Here is a 22,526-nt window from a genome sequence, read left to right as displayed (position 1 = left end):
TGTGGGAAGGGGTTTCTGTTAGTCAACAAGCATTTATTCAGTACTTAAATATATGCCAAGCCATGCTGTTTGACTCCTAAAAGAGTAGCAGTATTTGGCACACCTAAATTATAATATTAATTTAAAAAAAAAAAAAAAAGCAATCATGGGCCCATGAGTATGCCAAGAGCACAGTGAAAAAAAATTTGTAAACATTTCAATGACTTCTTGCAAGAAGATCCTATCATTTCAGTCTAATAGCTAAAAGTTCAGTAGGATTTACTTATTATTTGAGCTAATAAGAACCTATGAACAGAAAAGTTATTTCAAAGCGGATCATTGCTTTACTTTTATCTACTTTAGTACACTATGCATCACCATTATAGTCCAAATGATGATATTTATATTCTTCATCCAAAATCCAGGTATAGATAATTTTTTTCGGTATAAAGCAGATTTTGTAACTAATGGTCGATCTAGAGATTGAAAAGCATATTAGCAAGAAGTCTTTTTGCTCTCCCTAAGTCATAGAATCCTCAGACACTCTGTGACAAGATCCCTATATATCCAGCTAATTGATATTCTGACACAAATGACAAAGCACAAGCCATATGCTGATCTACCTTAGAACCAAAACAAAACTCAACTGTTTGCTTATCAGACTAAAGTTTCATCTCTGAAGTATCAAAGGAGGCTCAAGATAGACAGAACAAAAACCTGTTCAGGTGTGTGACTGACCTGGAGGGCAGTGAGGATTTAAGTCATGCTCCACATCTGAGAAATACAAAACTCTTGAGACAACAGCATCAGACACAATCATATGGTTTCCCAAATATCCCTTGCAGTCCCCTGACCAAAGCATCAGCCCAGCCTGAACACAAGTGGACCGGCTACAAATGCACAGCATGCAAGCCAGGACTTCACAAAAGCAGCCAAGAAAAAGCCGATGAGCGCCTCCTTGCCTGCTTCCATACCATACTTTTTAGAGATTCAGACAGAAAAATCTGTATCAGAAGTCACATACCTCAGCAAAAGGGGAGGATACGTGGTTGATTTTTTTAATACTGTTGATGGTAGTTTGGTTAGATTCAGAACTAAATGAATGAACAGACCCACAGGAATTATTTAATGGCTTGATATTAACTTGCAGAATAGTCTCCAGCAGAGTGCCTCAGAAATCTGCCCTTGGCCATTAAAAAAAAAAAAAAAAATGCATCTCAAAGTGGAGTGAAGAGAAAAATGTCATCTACTAGAAAGAAGAACAGTTGAAGTTAAAAAGATGTTTGAAACAGTCACAGTCCCATGTGCTGAAAAAGGTGGAAGGAGACCAAATGTTAGCAAAGAATCAATAATTTTCTAACAGTACTTACTAGAGTGAGAATAAATAGAGTGAGAAAAGTGGGTGGTGAGTATTTACCCAAGGCTGACAATTGGCTGGGTGAAAACAGAGTTTTCAACAAAAGTTGGCAACAGAACCAAGTACAAAAGATGGTGAAATCAAAGCAGGGGTCAATTAAATGAATGACAAGAGAAACAACTTGGGACTATGTAGAGAACACACTGGGAGAAAAAAAGCAAATTCAAGATTTGTCAGGTTGTAGGAGAGAAAAGATGGCAAATTCTTCCTGTATTTTTACCAAGATAACCCCATGTACAGTTAGGTCATGGGGTCACAGAGTCAGACAAGACTGAACCAAGGAAAGGACCAAGCAGAAGATTAGTCAGAGGGCCTATGTGAACTCTCCAACAGCTGCTCAGAGGTAGGGCTAAAGAAGGGCTTGTGAGCTCCACTAGGGGAAAGAGCAGCTGCACTAAGGAGTCACCCAGGTAAGGATGAGGACTCTCCTTCCCTGACAGTGCCATTAAACTTGTCACCTGACTTCACCTGAAACTGCAAGTGTTCTATTTTCTATCTCCTCCTCTTCCCATCTCAGCCCTGGCACAAAGAGCAAAGAAACAAGTATTTCAAATCAAAATAACTCCCCTCCTCTCCAGCAAACTGATAAAGAAGTCAAAAGTGATGAAGAGACAGTGCTGCAAGAATTGTGGAGAGGGGCACATCAATGCACAGTTGTTAGGGCTGTCCCACTATTCTGTCCAACAATTTGGAATTATTCAAATAAAGTGATTAAAATATCTCTATCCTTTGTTTATGTTGGAAAAACTTACACAAACTGATGCAAAACCAGGGAAGTAAGCAGAGCCAGGGAAATCACATACACAAGGATTAAAACACAAATGAAAAGAACTACCAAGCAACAGTGAAAATCTAATGTTGAAAAGTGACAAAAACAAGGAGGTTCCAAATCAGAAGTATAAGGAGACATCTCCTCCTATATCTATGAAGCATCAAGGACACTGCACATACTCCCCAAATTTTCTCGATGTACTGATCAGTTGTTGATTTTTTTCCCTCTCCTCAGACACAAAAGAGTGTAATAAGCCTGAAAAGGTAAGTTGGGATGAAGTTATAAAGGTCTTTAAATGCCAAAGGGGTTTGTACTTGATCCTATGGACAAAAGGGAAGCCCCTAAAATGGTCTGAACAAGGATCTGAGTAGCATGATTAGTCTTGTGCTTTAGGAATGACATTTTGGTAATTCTGTGTGAGATAGGAAGAGTAATTAGGAGATTCTTGCAATATCAGAAATGTAGTTCAGACAGATAGAATTTTGCAATTTTATTTTCATAACTAATCCAAAAGGGAAAAAATAATATTCCTTCTAGGTAGCAACAAAAATCTTTACAAAAACACATTCAACTAGTCCCTCTGCCTCAATCTGGACTGAAAATACAAGAATAAAATCACATACAACCTCAGAAAAAGCACTTAAGATATACTAGTGCCAAAGTGCATCAGGACATCTATACTGGCTTTTTCAAGATCTTCATCACTACTCTGAGTCCTGTGAGGCAGAGATCTAAGTTTTTGTTCCAAAAATTAGAGCAACAGTAAGAATCTTTTGGGCAATTTAAAATGAGTACAATCAAGCATAAGACTATTACAAGGTACTAAAAAGCCTGTTTTAAAGTCAAGAGAGCTGTTAAAAAAGCAGAGTGAGGAGAGTGACCTTGAAAATACAAGAAAAAAATCCTATTTCCTACTCAGAATCAAAGAATGCACAAAAGAAAAAAGGTACCAAAAAGTAAAGCTATCAACCAACTAAAATAGAGAAACAGCTAGGTAAAGGATGCCCCCAGACTAGGAGGCACAGACCAGCTTTGTTCATTAAGCATGTAAAATTTCCTGGGCCTCACATTCCTCATTATTTAAATAGAAGATCTCAAGGAAATAATGTACAATTTGCCCAAGGACATTTTTTGGATGTTGTTTTTAAATTAAAATTCCTAAAATGGAACAAATGGATTCAAAAGATTATAAGATTTAGAAGAACCTACAGAGCTTCTAGCAAACCCCTATCAAGAAAACAGAAATCCCAAGTCACATGGATAACGGACAGGAAAGTAAGAAGCTGTGCCCCAGTCTTTTGACTTCAATCTCCATTGCACTTTCTCCCAAGAGCCTTCTGCAAAGATCAACTTGAGAAGTACAAAATTCCCAAGGTCTTTCCTTCTTGAATCTGCACCAAGAGCTCCCTCCCATTACATCACTGGCAATGGCAGTATGTGTGAGGCAAAGACAAAAATAAAATACTCCTCACCGTCAAGATGCTTACAGTCTACCAGAGGGATATGGCCTGCACACACATAAGTACACAGAGTCCAGTGCCCAAGGGCACTCAGAACTGGGCAGGAACACTCAATGATGGCGGTAACAGAAAGAAGACACAGCACACTGTGTAAGTACCAGGGGAAAGGAGGGAGGCAGCTGATAGAACATCAGGCCTGGAATCAAGAAGAAGTGAGCTCAAATCTGGCCTCGGACACCCCCTAGCTGTGTGACCCTGGGCAAGTCCCTTAGCCTTCATCCCCTGGAAAAGGGAGTAGCAAAGCCCTCCAGTCTCTTTGCTGAGAGCCTCTCCTGGGGTCTAGAACAAGAAGACATGAGAAAAGGAGAGGCAATACTTGGTAATGAACAGGTGGGCATATTACAGGAAGAGATGGTGCAGGAGGGAAACAAAGGAGCTTAATTGAAGGAATTCCTTTCCAAAATGATGTTTAGGCTATTTCTTCCTTTGCATTTTCTAGGGAACCCTATGACCCAAACAAACAATCTGAGGTCTTTCTGTTCTGTCATCTATGCTTATGACATTTTGAAGCCTTTCTTATACTGCCCTTTGATCCTTGTTCTGTTGCATGCTCTGCCATGTTTGCCAAGTGATCCTTTTCAGATTTTTCTCCCAGTGATTTTGTAGCTTTACACATTCTAGTTTTTTTTTTCAAGTTACTGACATCTTACAATTCTCCCCTCCTTTTCCTCAGTTCTAGGGCTTAAATTATAAACCAGAAAGGTAACCTGGAGACAGGTTGTGAGGGTTGAAATGACAAAGTGAATACCTTGTACTTTTCCCCAAACTAATCAATAACCATTACTAAGCACCTAGTGTGCCAGGCACTGTGCTGAACTCTGAGGATACAAAAAAGAGGTAAAAGACCTGCCTTCCTTGGGGGCTCAAGATTTAATGGGGGAGACAACATGGAGACAAACACATAAAAGCAAGTTATGGACAAGACATAGTGAACAGAGGAGAAGCTATAGAGGGAAGAGTGGTTGGGGAAGACTTCTAGTACAGATGGGACTTTAGATGGAACCTGAGAGTCCGAGAGGTCACCAGTTGGAGCCGAGAAGAGCGCGTTCCCGGCACGTGGGACAGTCTGAGAGGGGGTTTGAAGGTGAGAGACAGAGTGTCTTGTTTGTGGAACAGCCTGAAGGCCAGCGTCCCTGGCGTGAAAAGTACACGTTGGGGAGGTCCGTGCAAGGCTGAAAAGATAGGAGGGGTTAAGTGGCAGGGGGCCTTGAAGGCCAAGCAGAGCATTCTCTATTTGATCCTGCAGGAGAGTGGGGAGAGGCTTCAGGAAGGCCAACACTGAACAATCCAGGCAGGAGGGTGCAGGAGAGGAGGAGGTGCATTCAGGAAAGGCTGCAAGGGCAAGACTGGAAGGCCTGGAGGATGGCTTGGAAATTGGAGGAGGGGAGAGAATAGTGAGAAATCCAGGATGACTTAAATTGCAAGCCTGGGGGATTGACAGAATATAGTTTTTCCCTCTACAGTTAAAGGGAAAGTATGAGGCTGGAGGAAAGAAAAGGAGTTAAAAATGTCTACTGGAGAAGGGATGTGGAAAATTTGGGACATTAATGCATGATTGCATTGGAGTTGTGAACTGATCCAACCAATCTGGAGAATAAGTGGAAATAAGGCACAAAAGGCTAGAAAATTGTGCATTCTATTGTTGGTGGAGCTGTGAAAGAATCCAGCCATTCTGAAGAGTAATTTGGAGCTATGTTCAAAAAGTGATCAAACTGTGCATCCCCTTTGACCCAGCAGTGCTGCTATTGGGCTTATATCCCAAAGAAATACTGAGGAGGGGAAAGGGACCTGTGTGTGCCAAAATGTTTGTGGCAGCTCTTTTTGTTGTAGCTAGAAACTGGAAGATGAAGGGATGGCCACCAACGGGAGAATGGCTGAGTAAACTGTGATCTACGAATGTTAAGGAATGTTATTGCTCTGTAAGAACTGGCCAACAGGATGATTTCAGAGGCCTGGAGAGACTTACAGGAACTGATGCTGAGGGAAATGAGCAGAACCAGAAGATCGCTGTACACTTCAACAACGATACTGTATGAGGGTGTATGCTGATGGAAGTGGAAATCTTCAACATAGAGAAGATCCAACTCAGATCCAGTTGATCAATGATGGACGGAATCAGCCTCGCCCAGAAGGAACCCTGGGAATGAGTGTGGACTACTTGCATTTTTTGTTTTTGTTCCCAGGTCACTTTTACCTCCTGAATCCAACTCTTACCGTGCAACAAGAAATTCGGTTCTGCGCACATAACTGTATCTGGATATACTGTAACACAGTTAGCATGTATGGGACTGCCTGCCCTCTAGGGGAGGGGGGGGAGGGAGGGAGGGAAGGGAAAATTTGGCAGACTGAATACAAGGGATAATGTTGTTAAAAAAAAAAAAAAATCACTCATGCATATGTACGGTGACCGGGGTCAACAGAGACTGGCCAGAACACGCAGATTAGAGTCAGCGGCACAGAGACGGCACTAAGTCCCTGGAGCTGCACCAGGGGAGGTGGTGCACAAAGGGTCCGGGACAGGACTCTGAGGGCGTGCTGCAGCTCGGGGGCATCTTCTAGAAGGAGCGGCCACGGGAGACTGCCCAGCAGGAGAGCCACAAGGTCAAGGCTGAGAGACCGGGGAGCCTTCCTGAGGCCCCTGGGGGAGGGAGGACCAGGGCAGGGCTGCCTGAGGGGGAGCTGGGGGAGCCAGGAGACAAAGCGGTTAAAGCCAAGGGAGAGGGGGCCCTCTGCTGGAGAAGGCGGAGGGAGAGGTAAGCGCGGAGCAGTCCGCCCAGGGAAAGAAGGAGGGGAAGGGGAGGAGCTCACAGAGCAGTCTCCCTCAGAGGGGAGGCCAGGCGCTCCTCGCCTGAAGAGGGCGGGTGAGGAGGAGGATGGGGGGCGGGGACGGAGGCCCGTCAGACACAGCCACAAGCGGGAGAGCCAGCAGAGTGGGGAAGATGGCCCGGGGGTGGGGCTTGGGAGGGAAGGCAGAGAAAAGACGCCGGCAGGTCATCAAGGAGAGGGGGAGGGGAGACATTTGGGCAAGATCAAGGACGGGCAGAGCAACCAAGGGGTTAGAACTTAGAAGGAAGGTGACCAGAAGGGCAAAGGCCCTCTCACCCCCAGGGACAGGAGGCCCACTGAACACCAAAGGAAGGGGCAGATTTATGGAGCTGACAAAAGGGGGGCGAGGCGAGGTGTCCAGGGGTCCCTCCTCTAAAAGGGTGACTCAGGGGAGCCTCCGAAACTCCAGCAAAGGTCAGGGTGGGGGACGATGCTGGAAGGCCAGACCAGAGAACAAGGCGTGTCCCAGAACAGGGGTCCTCAAGGGAGGGCCCCAGAAATCCCCAAGAAATCCCCACAGGCTCCTCCTGAGAGACAGCGGAGCCCGGGGCCAGCCACCTCCCCACAGCCTGGGAGGGCTGGCTGACAAGGAAAGGGGAAGGGTCTTTCTGACACCGGGAGTGTGGAGGCCAGGAGGGCATTCACAAGAAGGGGAGCTCTTGCTTTGGGGTTCCAAGTCAGAGGGGAATCCTCCCACCCCAGGATTAGAGGTGCTTACACTAATAAATTCTCCCCCCCCCCAAAAAAAAAGCAGCAAAAAGGAAAGAACCCAACCACAAAAAACTACTATGGGAATAGGGAAGACAGGGTTCATCTTCAGGACACTGAATAAAAAAAGTCTCTTCCATCCCAAGGAGTAATGTTAAATGGCTGCCTGGCCAGAAAGAATTTACAGAAGAACTCAAAAAAATATTTAAAAATCAAATGAGAGAAACTGAGGAAAAACTGAAAAAATGAAAACAAGAACATCTAAGAAAACAAGATGATTATGAAAAGAAAGTCAATCAACTGGACAAGGAGATCCAGAATCTTAAAAAAGAAAATGATTCTTTGATTAGAATTGAGCAAGGAAGAGCTGTGATGCTATAAGGGACCAAGAAATAACAACAACAACAACAACAACAACAACAAAAAAAAAAAAAAAAAAAAAAAAAAGAATGAAAAAACAGAAAAGAAGGTAAAGCACCTTATAAGAAAAACAACAGATCTGGAGAACAGATTGAGAAGAGAAAACATAAGAATAACTGGACTACCTGAAAGCTGTGACCAAAAAAAAGAACTTTTACATGATAAAATGATATAAGAAATAATCAAAGAAAATTATCTTGAAGTAATAGAACAAGAGGGGAAAAGGGAAATAGAAAAAAATCCACCAATCACCACCTCAAAAGAGACCTACAAAGTTTTGAAACCCCCCCCAGATCAAAGAGAAAATTTTATAGGAAACAAACCAAAAAAATTTTCAAATATGCTGGAGCTACAGTAAGCATTTATCATTTATTTTTATCAGCAGCTACAATACAAGGTCCTTTGAATATTATATGTCCACAAAACAAAGAATTGGAAAAAGAGCAGATGCCCATCAACTGGGGAATGGATAAACAAGCTAAACAAAAGTGGTACATGAAGGTAATGGAATATTATTATTCTATAAAAATAATGAACAAGCTGATTATAGAAAGACCTGGAAAGATTTACGTGAACTGATGCTGAGCAAAACAAGCAAAACCAGGAATACATTGTATACAATAACAACAAGAATTTTTTTTTGTGATGATCTGCTATAGTTCTTTTCTGTGGTTCAGTGATCTAAATAAAGCAATCCCAGTAGACTGAACAAAAAAATGCCAGCTGCAGATGGAAAAATATCTAAAAGTAAATCAACACATGGTATGTCCAGTTTCTTTCTGGTTTTTTTTTTTCTTTCCCATGGTTTTTCCCTTTTGCTTTGATTTTTCTCTCCCAATATGACTCAAAAAGCAATGTGTATTAAAAATAAATAAGCTTACTACCAAAATATATAGCATATATGTGTGTGTGTCAACAATCAAAAGCACTAGGCCTGTAGCCAAAAATGTTATATCCAGCAAAATTAAGTATAATATTGAATGAAAAAATAGACACTCAATGAACTCTCAGATTTTCAGGATTTTGTCTCAACTAAATCTGAATTCAATAGAAAATTTAACTTAAAAGAAGCAACAAAAAAGATTAATTTCAAGGAACTCAATAAGGACAAACTTTTCAACATCTGTACTTGCTGTTTGTTTATGTTTTATGCATGGAAATGTATACTATATGTCTAAGCCCCACTGGGCATTTCAAAAGAAAAAAAATGGGGCAGACCTGAGTATGGTGGCCTAACTCTAAAATGGAAAACCATCTAGGAAAAAGTAAAAATAGTAATTATGCTATATCAATGAGGTTCAGGGAAAGAACCAACACAGATAGGAGAGGAGGGCTTATAGCTGTGAAAATCTACTTATATTGGGAATGAGTTAAATATAGAATACAGAAATAATATCCTCCAAAATCTATAAAGAAATAAGGGGGTAGCGAAGAGGACAAAGAGTATAGAATTACATGTAAAGATAGTTTTCAACATTTATTTTTGTAAGATTTTTTTTTTCCTTTTTCTGAGGCTGGGGTTAAGTGACTTGCCCAGGGTCACACAGCTAGGAAGTGTTAAGTGTCTGAGACCAGATTTGAACTGGGGTCCTCCTAAATTCAGGGCTGGTACTCTATCCACTGCGCCACCTAGCTGCCCCATTTTTATAAGATTTTGAATTCCAAATTTCTCTCCCTCCTTTTCTTCCCCCAGGTACCCCAAGACAGCAAGCAATCTGATAGAGGTTACATATGTGCAATCGTGTTAAACATATTTCCATTTTATTCACATCGTAACAGAATCAAAACCAAAGGGAAAATCTATAGAAAAGAAAAAACAAAAAGGTGAAACATCTGATTACATCTGCATTCAGATCCCATTGTTCTTTCTCTGGATGTGGACAGCATTTTCCATCACCAGTCTTTCGGAATTGTTTGGGATCATTCTATTGCTGTGAATAGCTAAGTCTATGATAGCTGATCATTGTGCAATATTGGTATTACTGTATACGACATTCTCCTGGTTCTGCGCACTTCACTCAGCATTCAGAAATCCTCAGCTCATCATTTCTTATAGAATAGTATTCCATTACATTCACATACCACCACCACATGTTTAATCATTCCCTAACTGATGGACATCCACACAATTTCCAATTTTTTGCCCCCACAAAAATAACTGCTATAAAATATTTTAAAAGTGGGTCCTTTTCCTTTTAGATAGATTATATGTTTAAATCTGAGAGCTTAGGTAATAAAGCCAGCAATTGCAGAAGATATGCTAGAAATTTTTTTGTGTTGTGGACACAACACAGACTAGTAAATAAAGCCTATAGACTTCTTCAGAATAATATTTTTAAATGCAGAAAATAAAATACAAAGAATTACAAAGAAAACCAATTACATGAAAAAACAATTATCAAAATACCTTTTTTTTTTTTTTTTGGAAAAATAAGTTTGGGGCAGCTAGATGTTGCAGTTGATAGAGCACCTGAAGTCAGGAGGACCCAAGTTCAAATCTAGCCTCAGACACTTACCACTTCCTAACTGTGTGACCCTGGGCAAGTGGCTTAACCCCAATTGCCTCAGCAAAAAAAAAAAAAAAAAAAAGAAAAGAAAAGAAAATTAAAATAAGCTCAAAGAACGCTAGGTTAAAAGCCCCTATATAGAAGCTTTGAAATGATTACATTCTTCATAGAAAATTCACAATGATGAAAGCATCAATCTAAAATAAATATCTCATGACTATATGAAGAAAAAAAATTTAAGGTGATTTTTTTTGTACATATCTAGCACCCAAAATTCTTTTTTAATGAACTAAATGACTATTACTGAACATGAATGAGCTTAAAGTTACACATCAAAACTGTAAAGTAATTGGCAAGCCAAAGACAAGGTAACATTTCTAGTAGTAATCAGAAAATTAAAGGATATGGATTAAAGTATCCAAAAAGATTTATCTTTTAATAACCCTGAAGTGAAGTATATGCTAGGGATTGCCTTCATAAACTCAAAGAAAATACCAACAACATCTGGATTAGTGAGTAGAAAATGAAGCTGGCCCTCTATAGTTCTACATAATTTATCTTGGTTTGTCTGGCACTAGCTTTTCAGAGCCAGTCACAGGATCTTCCATGAGTCAAACAGTTATGCTTTAATCAAAGTATTTTGCTTTTCAACATCTGTTACTCAATGTTTGTTACATGAGTTCTACATGTACCTAATAAAACAAAGTCGATTAGAATCCAAAAGACAAGCTGAATAAAACACTTCAATGGCCAACAATGTAAACTGATCTTAACTATTCAAAACACACACACACACACACACACACACACACACACACACACACACACACACAGAGGGGGAAGTGACTTGTGTGGGAGGAGTAGGAGGAGGAGAAACTTGGGTCGTGGAACTCCCGCTCTCTCGAACTCGTGACCTGGCGTGGGAGGGTGATGGTAAAAGATAAAGAATAAAGACATTTAGTGATCCTGACTCCAGCTGATTTCTGGGAAGATAGAGTTCCAGCAAATATCAAAGCAGTAGGTAAATTAAGTTGATGAAGGACTTCACACTCTCTTCATGTTTTAATTTCCTGCTCTGGTGTTCACTTTCCACTTTGATTGCCCTTCTCGTTTCCTCCCCCAATCATACTTTTAGTTCTCCCTTTTCTAAGTGCCAAAATATTATTAAATGTCAGGAAGGATAAATGAACTCACTGCAGGGACAAAAAACTGGTATTTAAAAATGTCACAACCAAAAGTTTTGAGGAAGCAAATTTCATATTGCTTTTACAGGGGTTAATTACATGATATACACAAAAGCATGTAATTTTATCACCTTAATCTCCAAATTTCATAATAGACATAGAGCTGAAAGATACTTCAGAAATAATAGTTTGGACAATCTTGGAGAAATTACAAAGTTCTGTTAATAAATGCAAGTTTCTTCCCTTAAAAAAAAAAAAAAAAAAAAAGACCTCTCTAATACTAACAGTCTTCTAGCATCAGCCTCAAAGCCCCAAGCAAGGCCTTCTTAAACTTTTTCCATTCACAACTCCTTTTTGCCTGAGAAATTTTTACATGACTCCAGATATATAACAGGTATACAAATCAAACATTTATTGATAATAAATTATAATTTCATAACCCTCATATTCAGTTATGAGACCCTAGATAGGGTCGCAACCCACAGTATAAGAAGCTGGGCCTTAGACTACTGAGGTCATAGGTTCAATCCCTAATTACTGTTAAGGTGCTATCTGGCTGCAATACCATATTTTAGAATGTTAGAAAATTCAAATTAATGATGTCTCAAATAGCAATGGAGAGGTTTAAATTGTATGTGAATAGGATGTAACATGTTTCATTCAAACAAAGTTACTTACCTATAGAGGGACAGAATTTTGGAGAAGTATATTTGAAACAAGGATACTTACAACAAAGTGTTAACTCAGTGGAATTGATAATATAATGGTTGGTATTTAAGGACTGGGAGAACTGGGATGAAGTCAGTCAGAGTGAACAGACTGTGAAGGAGACAGACTAAAGGAGACAATAAAGACTTTGGACTCTATTCCTGACCATCCTCGTGGTGACTATCCTGCTGAGACCATGGCCCAATCAGGAGGACTTCCAAAAAGTTAGCCCGAACATTACACTTACCCAGAAGAAACTGATGTCAAGGATGCCAAAGGGCAGGCAGGCCCAGCATGCCAGAGAGTGCCCAAAACCCCCAAGTCCTCACTTCATTGAGACATGCCCACCATCGTGTAGGAAGCAGAGCTGTAAGAAGCCTCAGACCTCCCAGGAGGGAACCGACCCACATCCAGGAGGATCCAGGTCCATTTAAACATCTACGTCTCACTCCCAATTCAACCTGTTCCTGGGTGAAGCTACAGACAAGCAAGCCATGTCAACATTAACAAGTCCCAGGGAATCACCTGAGTCATAGGGGTCCAATAAACTTGCCAAGTCATACAGTAAGTATCAGGAACAGAATCTGAACCCTGGTCTCACTAGATCCAAACCCAGAACTGTTTTCCAATGCATGATGCTTCAAAACTCATTTTGTGATTCTTAAACAATTATTCAATAAATCTAAAAGCAAATGAAAGAATAATTCTGAGTCTAACTATTTTCACAAATCACAAAAATTTTCACAAAAAAAAAAAAATCTAATGACTCCATGTTCTGACCTTTGGCATTTGAAAATAGTTATAACCAATCCACAAGACAAGATTCAAATTGGCTCATTTACCAAATAAATAAATAAATAAATAAATAAATAAATAAATGAATAAGTAAAGAGGAATAATTAGCAAAGTTTCCTTTTTTTCAAAATCATTAACCAAACATAGATTTTATGAGTAGCTAGATATATATTAAAAAACTGTTTGAAATACACAAATGTGTTAACTCTCCCCATTTTCATAAAAACATCTTTCATTGGGGCAGCTAGATGGCACAGTGGATAGAGCACCCGCCCGGAATTCAGGAGGGCCGGAGTTCAAATTTGATCTCAGACATTTAACACTTCCTAGCTGTGTAACTCTGGGCAAGTCACTTAACCCCAGCAGGGGTGGGGGTGGGGGTAGGAATCTTTCATTTCTCCTATCAAACAAGTCTTCTGGCCTACTAGGGATTCTAATTTCTAAAATATCTAAGGTCACTCTTTCCCTCCATTTTGTCCTCCATTCCAATTAAAAAACCTCATATAATTAATTCTTCCTTAGAGCTGCAGCTTCCTCTTCTGCTGCATCAACAATGTTCTGGCAACACTATGGGCAAAAGATAAAAGATGCTGGATTCAGCTATCCCAGAATAAAGGGGTGCTTCCCCAAACAGTAAGTGCTGACCCAGAGAACAAGGAAATCCAAAGACACATAATCAGCAGGAATAAAGATTGCATAATAGATTCAGGAATTGTTGCACCCCTCCAATTCTATTCAACCCAACGAGCACTTATTAAGTGCCTATATGCTAGTTAATGAGAAAAGAGACAAAAATTTTTATAAGTTTGTTTAGTCATTTTATGGAAACTACAATATAAAAATGGTGTCAAAATACTGCTTTGGTAATTCTCAGAAAATGGTACTAAGAACATAACCAAAAGTTGCAGAATCAGTGGCATTAAGCTCTAGATTCTAAACATACAGAAAGACAACTTATAAATAAACAAGGAGTATTTGCTACTGCACTGAAATGAACTTAAACCTGAAAATGAAGGACATTCATTAACCAGGACCTACAGAAACCTAGAATCCAAAAGAATCTTAAGAGCAAAGATCAATTCTCCACAACACGTATGAATCCTTTCTATGACACTTCAGTCAAGGACACTTCCAAAAACAAAAATTTTATTATTTCCTGAAACAGCCCATTCCAATTTTGTATAATTATTAAAAATAAATAAAGAAAGAAAAAGATAAAAACCCACTTCCCTTCCTATACTTTTTTTTTTTGGCTGAGACAATTGGGGTTAAGTGACTTGCCCAGAGTGACACAGCTAGGAAGTGTTAAGTGTCTGAGGACAGATTTGAACTCAGGTCCTCCTGACTTTAGGGCTGGGGCTCTATCCATTGCATCACCTAGCTGCCCCTCCTATATCTTTAAACATGGATCCTGTCTATTTTCCCCCTTACAGGGACCCTTTGCTGGCACTGAGTGCAAGGCCCTTATTCATTACCCATATACAGTTCCCAATTACAGTCCCACAGGAAAAAGAACACTATTCACATTCATATAGTGCTTCAAGGTTTTACAAAGTGCTTTCTTTACAATAACCATGTAAGAGACCATACGAAATATTTCCATGTCCTATTACAGATGAAGAAACTGAGACTCAAAGGTTATGATTTGTTCATGATCACACCCACATAGCCTGGCTCCAATATATAACATGTGATTTTTTTTTTTAAACTACATCCTAAAATCTAACTAGCAAACAGTCTAAGGTTTATCTAGTTTTTGTAATCAGTCAACAAGCACTTATTGAGCCCTACTATGGGTCAGGCACTATGCTAACTCAGATATATAAAATTAGGCAAAAGCCCCTATCCTAGAGGAGTTCATATTCTAACAGAGACAACATGTAAATAAACTAGGTATGTTTAAGAGATATAAAGTTAGGTTTAATAGGAAAAAGAAAGGAGGGTACTAACTTCTTGTAGAAGTTAGGGTTTGGACTGGATCTTAAAGAAACCCCCCAAAATTAAGGTGGCAGTGAATAGAATAGGGAAGAGCAGACTAGACATGAAGATAAAGAGGGAAGATGGAAGTGTTGTGTTTGAGGAGGAGCTAACTACAAGGGGATCATCAAACTAGAGAGCAGCATGTGTACAGGGGAGGGCCAGGTTGTAAAGAGCTTCAAATACCCAAAACAACATATTATTGGGGAGTTGGCCCCATGTTACATAAGTCAACTCACACTTTAGAAAAGTCACTTTGGTGTGAACTGAAGTAGGGAGAGTTGAAGCTACTGGAATAGTCCAGGTAAAAAAAACAACACTGGGGAAAATGCGTATCTATTTCATCAATGAAAGAAACAGTAGATCAATGTACTAAGCATTCAATTAAAAAAACACAAACTAGAAAACCAACAAATTTAAAATCCCCAATTAAATACCAAAACAGAAATCCGTAAACTCAAAAGAAATTAACATAATTATGAACATTAAAAAATAATTTAAGAACATAAAAAATAGATAAGCAAGATTAAAAAAATGAAAAAAAAAATCAAATAATCAGTATAACTAATGAAACCGGTAAAAATCATAGCTGATGAAAAAAAATTAATTATTAGAAGCTATTTCACCCAAAATAACTATCTAAATAAAGTGGATGAATATTTTTAAAAATATTAACTGCCCATATTAACAGAAAAAGAATACCCAGCGTGGGAAAAGAAATTAAGAAGCCATAAATGAACTCCCAAAGGAAAAAAAATAAATAAATAACCCAGGACCAGGTGGATATATAGGTGAATTCAACCAAACAGTAAAGGAATAAATGATTCGAATGTTATTTTTGAAAATTTTTTAACATGTAAATAAAGGATTCTACCAAATTCCTTTTATAACACAAATACAATCTTAATACCTAACCCAGGGAGAATTAAAATAATATGAAATATTAAATATTATAAAATAATTAAAAAGCACATCCATTCCTGTCTAAAAAAAAAAAAAAATCCACTTTAGAATCCACAGGAATAAACAGAAACCAATCCTTAAAACGATAAGTAGTATCTATTTAAAACTAAGAGCCAATATTGTCTATAATGAGGATAAGCTAGAAGCCTTTCTAATAAGATCAGAGATGAATAAAGGATATCTATTATTACCACATTCAATCCTGTACTAGAAATACTAGCTAAAGCAATAAGACAAGGGGGAAAAAAAAGAAAAAAAAAAAAAAAAAACCTAAAGGAATAAGCAAAGTCAATGAAGAAACAAAACTCTCTTTTGTAGATGACAATGGTTTATTCAAAGAATTCAAGTAAACTAAAAAACTAAATTTTAAAAAATCGTACAGTACAGCAAAGCTGCAGAATACAAAATTTTGTTCAGTCATATCCAACCTTTGTGACCCCATTTGGGGTGTTCTTGGCATTTTACAAATGAAGAAACTGGGGCAAACGGGTGAAGTGACGTGTCTAGAGTCAATGTCTGAGGTCAGATTTGAACTCATAAAGGTGAATCTTCCTGACTCCAAGTCAGGTATTCTATCTACCCTACCCCAGGGACATAAAATAAATCTACAGAAAGTATCAGCATTTCTGTATATTACCAGCAAAATACAGTAAGGAGAGATAAAAAGAGAAATTCCCCTTAAAATAGTTATGGATAGCATAAAAGACTTGGGAGTCTACTTGCCCAGGCATCCACAGAAACCCTATGAACATAATTACAAAGCATCCTTCACACAAGTAAATATATATATAATTTTTTTTCTTTTTTTTTTTTTTTTTTTCTGAGGCTGGGGTTAAGTGACTTGCCCAGGAGTCACACAGCTAGGAAGTATTAAGTGTCTCAGACCACATTTGAACTCAGGTCCTTCTGAATTCAGGGCTGGTGCTCTATCCACTGCGCCACCTAGCTGCCCCCACACAAGTAAAAATAGATCAAAATAATTGAGAAATATTAATTACTCATGGAGGTAAGAAGATTCCTTTCCCTGAGCTCAAATTTGGCTTCAGACACTAGCTGTGTGCCCTGGGCAAGTCACTTCACCCTGTTTGCCTTGGTTTCCTTGTCTGTCAAATGAGCTGGAGAAAGAAATGGTAATACCTCCAGTATCTCTGCCAAGAAATGCCTAAATGGGGTCACCAAAAATTGGACACAGCAGAAACAAGACTAATAAAACAACAGGCTAACATAATAAACATTATTTACTTAGTTCAATACCATTCAATGACCAAAAAGTTACTTTATAGACCTATGAAAAATAATAATAAAATTCATTTGGAGAAACAAAAGATAAAAAACATTGAGGAAATGAATTTTAAAAAGGGAAGGAAAAGAGACTAGCAGTAGCAGATCTCAAACTATACTACAATGCTATAAAATAACTTGGTACCAGATAAGATGATCAGTGGAACAGATTAAGTACATGAGAAACAAATAAATACAATGGTCTAATGTTTGATAAAACAGTATTTTTTATATAGTGTTTTATATAACTATATGTAAAGATCCTCGCTATTAGAGCAAGAACTCAGTAGTCAACAAAAATGGCTGGAAAAACTAGAAAGCAGTCTAGAAGAAACTACACAAAGACTAACATCCCAAAACATATACATTTTTCAGATATAAAGATATCTAAAGGTGATAAAAATGGTCCATTTTTATTCCATAAAACTAAAGAATTTTTGTATAAACAAAACCAATAGTTATAATTATCAGAGAAACTAAAAATTTGAGAGAAAAATTTCTGTAGCAGATTTCTCAAAGTCTAATTTCTAAGATATAGGGAACTGGATCAAATTTATATAAGTCATTTATAAGTAGTCAAAAGAGATGAAAAGGCAGTTTTCAAAGGAAGAAATCCAAGGTATTAATAGCCATATGAAAAAAACAAAAAACAAACAAACAAAAAAAAAAAACCACAAAACTGATCACACTAAAGACATGAAAATTAAAACAACTTTTGAAGTCCTGACTTATAATCATCAGATTGGCTAAGATGCCCAAAACAACAATGACAAATACTGTAGGGGTGATAGAAAAACAGGTTTTTTTAAGGCCTTTAATGGAACTGTGTACTGGTTCCACCATTCTGAAAAAGCAATATGGAACCATGACTAAAAAGCTATTAAACTGGGCATACCCTTTGACTTAGAGATACCACTCTTAGGTCTATATTTCCAAAGAAAGCAAAGAGGTCATGAACCCATATATACAAAAACAAAACAAACAAACAAAAAAACCCCTGTAGCAACTCTGTTTGTGGTCTCAATGAATTGGAAAATGATATGAAACCCATCAATCTAGGAATGGTTGAACAAGTTACGGTATATGAATGTGACAAAATACTATTCTGCTAGAAATAATGAAGAATATGATTTCAGAAAAACCTGGAAAGACAAATTATAAAATGCAAAGTGAAGTGAGAACCAGGAGAACAATTTACATATAATAATAATAAGACTTAGCAGAGCTGAAAATAAAACTGAATTTAAAAAAAAAAGATAGTCCATGTAAGAGCAGCCGAAAACCTGAACTAGAGTGGTGGTGTTGTTAATGAATAGAAAGGAGTTGGACAAGATATTTTGAGAAGGCAGAAATAAGATTTAGTCAAGGGACTGGATATGTGGCCTGAGACAAGGATGCTAGTGAAGTTTAAACCTGAGTTACTATACAGAAGGTGGTATCCTCAAAAATGAGAAATTCAGAGCAGATGACTGTTTAGGAGGCAAGCTAAGTTGTTCTGTATGACATATCTGATCTAAGGTGTCCAAAAGGCAGATGAAGCTCAGGAGAGAGACTGTTGAGATTGTACAGATCTGGAGACCATCTGCAGATGAGATAAGTGATTCCATGTCACCTTAAAGTGTTACAAAAATGCTTGCTGTTATCATTATTACCATTACCAGTGAGATATGATAAAGAGAAAAAGAAAAGACCCAGAAATGAACCTCAAGGGACATTAATAGACATGTAAATGAGCATGCCATGGATACATAATCAGCAAAGGAGACTGAGAAGGAATAGACTTAGAAAACAAGACAGAGCAGCCTCACAGAAACTCAAGAGAAAGTATTCAAGAGGAGATGATCAAAAGTGTCAAACACTGAAGACTTCAAGAGGAAAGAGGTTTTTTGGGAAAGATATTAGAATTGGAAATTAAGACATCACTTGGCAGCCCCATAAGCTCAGAATGAAAGCTATGATCCTGAGATGAACTTTTCCATAAATTGTCTATCAACCCACATCTTCCTCCCTTCATATATGTGTATGTGATTATTTAATTATTTATTTTGGTCCTAAGGATGGGATATCCTAATTACATTTGATCTTTTTACGACTGTTCAGCATTCTAACCTATCCTGATTCTGTCAATATTATTTGGAGCAGACAATATATTCAATATCCTGTAACATTTCAGTTTTGTCATCCACCAAGTTAATGAGTTTTTCCACCAAATGCACCAAACTAGTCATTCCCATAGTGGTACGCATGCTTTGGGAAGCAGGATAACAGAACAGGAGCTAGATAGCCCACAAGGAAGTTTTACTGAGCAATCACACCTGGCCTCATACATGGCTGTGAGATGCTGGTTGTACCATAAGCAAGATCCAGTTCACTGGAATGCCAGTGTGTACATAAAGCAGAACTTTTTTGTACCGTGGCACCCCTCCCCCCTTAGACAGCCTGGGGAAGCCAAGGAACTCCACTAAAAATGCTGTTTTTAAATGCATAAAATATCAATCATAGTGAAATATGCCCTAAATGCTAACCCTGTGATATCACCACAAGCTTTAGATCCCAAAGAGGTCAAAGAAAGAGAATTCACACAAAAATATTTATAGTAGCTCTTGTTGGGATATAGTGTTATATAAAAGGAATGGGATATTATTGTCATAAGAAATGACAAAATGGGCCATTTCAGAGGAAATTGAGATGACCTCCATGAACCGATGTTGGGAAGAAAAAGAACTAGAACAATTTACACAATGACTAACTGTAGGGGAAAAAATTCTGGCTTTAAAGCTTTGATCAATTCAATAATAAACCACAGATCCAGAGGCCTGAATCCATCTTTATATTTGGCTACAAGGTTTTAAAAAGCACTTAACACAGTGTCTGGTAAGAGGTAGTTATGATGTAAATGCTTATCCCCTTTGCCTCCCTTCTCTTGTTTGCCGGAGTGGATGGACTTAAAATTCAGAACGAAACAGGCAGTTTGGGATATGGCCAAAATGAGAATTTGCATTTCTGGACCACACACTTGAAAGAATTCTGCTTGGGGACAATTTTTACTCATTAGTGAAGCATATTCATGCCGCAGGTCACCAGGGAATCTGCTGCTTCATGGCGGTGCCTGCGTTTCGGTGACTTGGCCAGGGTCACACAGATAATTAAGTACCTGAGACAAGATGTGGACTTGGTTTCCCTTATTCCAAGTCCAGCACTCTATCTTCTACATCAACATTTTACTATTTAATTTTCCTTTTATTTTTTTCCTTGGAAATAGACATTGGTGGGCCTGAAGCAGATCTGTAGAGTTCTAGACTCTACAAGTAAAATGATTGCCCTCTAGTTTTAGATTTATACCCTTTGATTCATCTTCTGTGAGACTGGCAAAACCTGCATTCCTAAAATAGCTTTTTATATACGTCACTCCTTGCCGTGTGCCTCAGTGTCCTTATCTACCAAATATGGGCTAGCCTCTAAAGTCCCCTTAAACTCTAAAGCTAGAAGCCCAAGTTGAGAATTTGCAAGGTTACTGGGGTACTCGGGAAGGATGAAAGCCCCTCTTTCTGCTTGCACCATATAGGATGAACACTAGGTACCGCAAACCTCCCGGTGAACTATGGTCCAAAGTGGCAGCCGTAGAACGGGGAGGACTATTCTTCAAGACACAATGAAAATGAAAGACTAGGAAAAACTCCAAGTTTAACAGCAGCGAGTGGGGAACACCGTAGAATCACTGATGAGAACGGAGAGAAGCCGGCTGGGGAAGAAGGATAAGTTCATTTTTTAACTATCCTTTATCTGACTGAAACAGATAAGGGGCGGCAGCTTCGTGGTGCTGTGGAGAGTTCAAATCCAGCCTCAGACAGCTCTAGCTGTGGGAGCCTGGGCAGTCAGATCACCGTTTGCCTCAGTTTCCTCATCTGTAAAATGAGCTGGAGAAGGGAATAGCAAGAAAACCCCCACTGGGGTCCCGAAGATTCTGACATGAGTGAACAGAGAAAGCCCCCCTATCTCCAGCTTACCCGCCGTCTCCGTAACTGCAGCCCTGCCTTCCCAACTAACCCGGGACCAACACTCTCCTCCACAGGTGAATTTCCTAAGTCTGCAGACCAAAGTGAAACCCAAGAACTTTCCAAGGCTCCTCGTGGCGGTGATGTGTCCATCTACAGGCGCCCAGTCCGGCGCGAGGATGGCTCTGACCCTTCACCCTGCCCAGTCCCGGCTCCACTCAGCTTTCAGCGCCCTTTCTAAGCCCTGCACCGTCTCACCGGTCAGCCCGCCTCCACTTCCCCACGTTCAGGGTCTCCCAGCTGCTCCTTGAACAAGACCCTCCTCTCGGCTTGGGGCATTCTAAGTCCCTGGAAAGCCCCCCGGCTCGTCTTTAGGGCTCCAGCATTCCAAGCCGCAGCTAGAAGCCCCTGTGCGGGAGCCTCCCTGGGCGCGGAGGCACATTTCCCACCTGAAAGTCCAGCTCCCGGAGGCGTGAGGTGGGAGGGCGCCGCGGGCCACCCCTGAGCACAGGGCCAGCTGTCCCTTCACTGGACGAAGTCGGAGTACAAACCACCACCAGTCCCGGGGGAGGTGCCGGGGCCGCCCCGCTTCCGGGAGTTCCCGGACAGTGGCCGTGTGACCCTGGGCCAGTCACTTCCCCGGCCCGCCTCGGTCTCTGTGCCCCGCCCCTCCCCGGCCCGCGAAGCTCCCGAGGCGGGTGCCAGCTGCCGGGACCACAAAGGCGGAGAAGCGCAAGGACACAGTCCGCCCCGCACGGCGCCCACGCCCGTTCCTCCCGCGCGTCCGGGCCTCGGGCAGCTGCGCCCCAGAAGTTTCTCCGAGTCCGGAGCGGCTCCGGGGCCGTCGGGGGACACGGGAGGACTTTTAAAGCCTCTCCAGAGCGGGGCGCGCGGGCCAGCGCCGCAGGGGGCCGGCCCCTGCCCCACGAGCCGAGCCGCGAAGCAACCCCCACACCCGGCCCGGGAGACTCGGGGAGCTTTCCAGGAACTGGGGGGAGGGGGGTAAAAACGCGCAGTCGCCGGCCCCGGGAGGCGTGGGGGGGGGGGGGAGTCCCCGGGCTTGGGGACTCCGGGATGCGCGCTCCCCGCCTCTCACCCCCAGCTGAGGCAGCCCGGCCCCAGGTTCCGGGCCCGGGGCGGCGTCGAGGGGCACGGAGCGCCGACCCGCGCCCCCCGGCTCCGGGCCTTCCAGCCGGCCCCCTCACCTTCGAGAGCTTGGGCGGGCTCGGACGTCCGCATCAACTTCCCATCCAGCCGGCAGCCGCCGCCGCCGCCTCTTCGTGGCCGCCTCAGCCCGGCTCCCCAGGCCGCCGCCGCCGCCGCCCCTCCCGGCCTCCGTCCGTCTGAGGGTCGCTCCGCGCGCGCGCCCCGACTGCCGGCCCCCCGCTGGGGCCGCCGCTGCTGCGCCGACTCGGACTCCGACCCCGGCAGCCCCCCCGCCACACACCCCCACGCCCTCGGCCGCCGCTCCCGG

General features: G+C 40.9%; 1 protein-coding gene across 8 annotated transcripts in view; it reads right to left on the bottom strand.

Moving 5' to 3' along the window:
* The window catches only part of EVI5 (ecotropic viral integration site 5), a 214,584-nt gene that overhangs the window by 175,911 nt on the left and 16,147 nt on the right, over positions 1–22,526 (bottom strand). For 3 of the 8 annotated variants that reach the window (XR_012481898.1, XM_074266225.1, XM_074266233.1), the window contains exon 1: positions 21,502–21,647. The exons of 2 other annotated variants lie outside the window; for them this stretch is intronic. The gene's annotated coding sequence lies outside the window, so the exon portion shown is untranslated. Of the gene's footprint in view, positions 1–21,501; positions 21,648–22,257; positions 22,397–22,526 lie in introns of those variants that run through there. 3 more of the 8 variants (XM_074266230.1, XM_074266232.1, XM_074266229.1) reach the window with 2 other exon arrangements.

Source organism: Sminthopsis crassicaudata, chromosome 4 (genome assembly GCF_048593235.1).
Source record: "Sminthopsis crassicaudata isolate SCR6 chromosome 4, ASM4859323v1, whole genome shotgun sequence".
Lineage (NCBI taxonomy): Eukaryota > Metazoa > Chordata > Mammalia > Dasyuromorphia > Dasyuridae > Sminthopsis > Sminthopsis crassicaudata.
Note: the sequence above shows the minus strand (reverse complement) of the source record. Positions and strands in the feature narration are given on the sequence as shown.